The following is a 5,081-nucleotide window of genomic DNA, read 5'->3' on the forward strand; positions in this document are numbered from 1 at the left end:
AGTGTCTAAGCGGTTTACAACTGTAAGCTAATTTGCCCCCAACAATCTGGGGACTCATTTTGGTGACCTCCTCGGAAGGAGGCAAGCCTGAGTCAAGCTTGAGCCCTTTTGCTGGTCTTGAACTCGTAACCTTATGGTTTTGAGTGAGTGGCTGTAGTACAGGCATTTAATCACTGCGCTACCAAGGAGAGACTAAAAAGGCCAATCCGGGACACCAATGTGCTTGTACAAAGCGTGGGATGAGTCCTTCCTGAATCTTCGTTCGCGAAGCAAAGCCACAGAGAGAGAGAGAGAGAGAGAGAGAGAGAGAGAGAGAGAGCAAGGAAAGACCAGTATAGCAGTCTCTGCATGAAAATGTCCATAGGAATGGAAAACTATGGCACCAGCCAGCTGCCATTCAGGGATCTACTACTAAACCAGCCTTGAAAAGTCGCAGTCAAATCTCCATTCAAGAACAGAGTCCACTTCTTTCCAAAGGAGTCCTTTCTGCAGCTGAATAACTCTTACACTCAGGAATTTTTTCATATTGTTAAGTCAGCATCTCTTTTTCTTTTGTCATTTGGATTCATGTTTCAGGTCTTATCCTCTGGAGCAATCAGAAAACAAGCTCCCTCCATTATCTACATGCTTTGTATGCAAAGGGATCTTGTTGCACCTTTGAGACTAACTGAACCAAAGACGTTGTTAGCATAAGCTTTTGTAGACTTGGGCTGCGTCTACATGGCAGAACTAATGCAATTTTGATATTGCTTTAACTGCCATGGTTCCATGCTATGGATTCCTGGGGTTTGTAGTTTTGAGAAATATTTAGCCTTCTATGTCAGAGAGAGTTCTGGTGCCACAGCAAACTATAAATCCCAGGGTTGCAGAGCGGTGTCAAAGTGCATTAATTCTGCAGCATGGCAGTAGCCTCTGTCTAAGTACACCAAGTCTATGAAAGCGTATGCTACAGCGTCTTTCACTTGCATTGAGGATTTTTGGGCTATGCTTTGGACTCATGTTTACCTGCTAAGACCCCCTTGATCCTTCTTTCTTGGGCTGCTTTCAGGCCAGATGTCACCCATCCTATATTTGTGCATTTCACTTTTCCTGCCTAAATGTAGTCCCTGTTGAAATTCATTTTGTTCTTTTTCCCCTCCTCTTCAATCTGTTAAGATCATTTTGAATCCCGTTGCTGTTCTCTGCAGTATTGCCTTCTCCCAGGCGCAATTCGGTGCCATCTGCAAGTTTGATCAGCATCACTTCTCTCCCATCGTCCAAGTCACTTACAAACATGTTGACCAATACTGGGCCCAAGACAGATCTCTGAGGAATCCCAGTGTTTGGCATGACTTTGCATCAGGGATGGAAAGGATAAAACCACAGAACTGTCAACACAGAATCATCTACATGTACAAATAATGAAGATGATGGAGGGAGCTTGTTTTCTGATTGCTCTGGAGGATAAGACCTGAAACATGAATTCAAATGACAAAAGAAAAAGAGAGATTCCAATTTAGCAGTTTATCCCATGAATATCTGGGGATATATTTCTAAATTGTATTGAAAATGTTCAGATGTGTCAATAGTTAACTAAGGTTTAAAATGGTTCCTGTTGAAGGCCAGAAAGCCTAGGCCTGGAAGATCAAGTCTTCAAGGACATGTGCTGAGACATAATATCAACAAATGTGTTATTGTTATGCTCTTGTGTAGTATGGTGACTTCATGGGAAAGAGGTGTGTCCACTTGGTGGGAAGGTTGATCTTGTGAGAGAACAAAGACTGATGTCACATTCAAGCTTCTAGCATGGACTCTGAAAGAGAATAGATGTATAGTAGCCTGCTGTGAAAGTGTAAATAGCAACAAAGTCAATAAACCCTCATTTGAGTGAAAATCTGTGTAGAAGTTACTTTGATATTGAGTAGCTGAGAAGACTACATCTGTTCCAGTTGGTACCAGTTCAGAACCACCGGTAACAAGAGACATCAACCATCCCAAGGATCTTTTTCTCTAACAAAAATTGCGAACTTATGCAAAACGATTTCACACAACATCGCACAAAACTCGCCATTAAAGTGGTCACAAAGAAGCATTAACACACATCTTTTTACTTTTGGGATTTCAGCGACAATGCATTTCCAATATCACTTTATTTCTGCAATTGCGTGTGATAATCATTTGTCCTGGCCATTTTTGCTTTATTTGCAGAAGGCTTTATATGTGCTTTAATCTCTCTTTAATGCCAGAATTAGCCCCAGTGTGATAAACTCCTATGTGTTGTATTCACTTCATATTTTTTTAACTAGATGATTTTAATGGTTTTAAAAATTTTTATTATGACATTTAAATCATGTTTTTATCTTGTGAACCACCTTGGGTCTCTTTTTGGGGAAAAGGCAGCATGGAAGTGAAATAAATAAATCGGTTTTTGTGGGTTTTCCAGGCAATGGGGCCATGTTCTAGAAGGGTTTGTTTCTGACGTTTCGCCTGCAGCTGTGGCTGGCATCTCCAAAGATCTGGAGATGCCAGCCACAGATGCTGCCTTGGAGAATGGTGTAGCCTCCTTCCTTAAAGAAAGGATGGATGGCCATCTGTCAGTGATGCTTTGATAGAGCAGAAGAAGGGGGTCAGATTGGATCAGGGCCCTTCTTGGGGTCTCTTCAAACTCCATGATTCTATGATTCTAGGAGCTACCACATGCAATATAGCCCTTGCTATGGCATTGATCAGCTGCTAATATTGGGCCATATGATGCTGACAAGGACTCTAGAACCCATTGGCCTGGCACCCAAGGGCCATGCTGACTACTACACTCCTTCCCAATGACTTCAGCACATTCCTGCCCTGCTCTCTTCTGCATCCGCTCCTGCGTGGCTCCCAGAAGCGAAGGCTGTAAATAACCTCCCATTACAGGATGGCGATGCTTCGCTGAGTGACTTGTTTGGCCGGCCACATTATGGGCTCCATAAACAGTCTCATTTATTTTCCATTGCTTTCTCCCTGCGCCTGCAGGCATGCAAACCGATCTCTTTCAAGGCTGAACGTGACAAATGTCGCTTCCTCACTGTGTGCTGTGATGAGGAGGCTCAGAAGGATGTATGTGTGTATGTGACTTTCATAGAATCATAGAATCATAGAGCTAGAAGAGACCCCAAGAAGAGCCCTGATCCAGTCCAACCCCCTTCTTCTGCCATGCAGGAACTCTCAATCAAAGCATCCCCAACAGATGCCCATCCATCCTCTGCTTAAAGACCTCCAAAGAAGGACTCCATTACTCTCTGAGGGAGTGCGTTCCACCGTTGAACAGCTCTTACTGTCAAGAGGTTCCTCCTAATGTTCACGTGGAACCACTTTTCCTGTCGCTTGCATCCATTGTTCTGTGTTCTAGTCTCTGCAGCAGCAGAAAACAAGCTTCCTCCATCCTCAGTAGGACATTCCCTCAAATACTTAAACAGGACTATTATATAACCTCTTAACCATCTTTTATCTATACATTTCATATTTTTTTTCTCCCTAAGTGCAGTACCTTACATTTCTCTGTGTTGAATTTCATTTTGTTAGCTGTGGCCCAGCTTTCTAGTCTATTCAGATCATTTTGAATTTTGATCCTGTCCTCTGGAGTATTAGCTATTCCTCCTAATTTGGTGTCATCTGCAAATTTGATAAGAAATCCTGTGAATGATTTGTTGGTGGAGCCTTCCTGGTTCTTCCGGGAGAAGTCCTCTCCTGGTTGCGCCAAAATCCCGGAAAATGCCTTTTTAACCCCCCAATTTCCCCTGTATGATAAAGTCCAAGGTTCTTGGGACCAATATTGATAGCTTGAAACTAGTCTCTGGGGATGGGGTTTCTGGCCAGCTAATAAAGGCTAAGAGAGCCAGCATGGCATTGCGGTTTGAGTGTTGGACTACGTCTACAGACCAGGGTTTGATGCTCAGCTCGGCCATAAAACTCACTGGGTCACCTTGGGCAAGTCACATTCTCTCAGCCTCAAGGGAAGGCCATGGCAAACCTCTTCTGAACAAACGCTGCCAAGAAAACCCCATGACATACTTGCCTTAGGGTCACCATAAGTCAGAAATGACTTGGAGGTACCCAACAACAAACAACAAAAGGCTTGATGCTTCTCCCAGGAATCCACAATGGGATTCTGGACTGGTTGAGGGCTTTAATTTTAGTGTGACACAAACAGTGTTGGGATATAGCAACTTTGCATGCTGAGACCTTCTAGTAATGCATGTCAGTGGTAGTTTATTGCTTACTAACAGCCCCTCCTCATTTCCTGTTTACCCAAAAAGAGCACCCCTCACCTTTTGTCCCTGAAGAAGAATCATCGCCAGCTTACTTGCTAATCTCCTTGCCTTTCTCCAGAGCTGATGGATGCATGCTGAGGGAGCATCTTTCCTAAGATGCATGCAGACTACCTTTTCTACCTCCTATTTCTTGCAACATGAAGCTAGACCTGTGTAGCTCTTCATACACATGACTTTGTAAGTCAACTTGTTTCTTTTCACTTTAACCAAGTGACTGAGTTTTCATTGGGGACCATTGGGCTGGGACTGGGAGAGGAGTGGAGCTGGTGAGTTTTCCTGCTCACCTATATTCCACTGTGTTTACTCTGCTAGGGAGATTAAATAATCTCGCCTGCTTTCCTGAGTTTCTAACAGACCTCAAGAAAGAACTACATTTCCCAACAAACAGTGCTTGGATCATGATAACCCCAAGATGGATGGACAGAAAGAGAAAGACATCCATGAGATCTCCTTTGTCTCCTGGTGCAAGAGGAAATGCAGAGGATGGAAGAAGTCATTAGTACATCCATCCAGATTTGAATGTACCGGTAGTATTACCTGGATGGTCTTTTCTCCTGGGAACCTGACCTTCTAGTGTTTCTAAAGATCATTGTGGCTCCAGGTATGAAATATGAAAATATGGGAATCCCAAATCCAGCACTGAGTACGCAGAATGTGCCAACACCATTTGTTTGTTTTTTTGGCCCATGATCCAGGGCATCTTCAGCTCTCTTTTTACAGCGCCACATCCCAATGGAGTTGATTTTCTTTCTGGCATCTTTCTTCACTGTCTTGGATCTATCCATGGTGATG

The sequence above is a fragment of the Sceloporus undulatus genome, chromosome 4, assembly GCF_019175285.1.
Source record: "Sceloporus undulatus isolate JIND9_A2432 ecotype Alabama chromosome 4, SceUnd_v1.1, whole genome shotgun sequence".
Lineage (NCBI taxonomy): Eukaryota > Metazoa > Chordata > Lepidosauria > Squamata > Phrynosomatidae > Sceloporus > Sceloporus undulatus.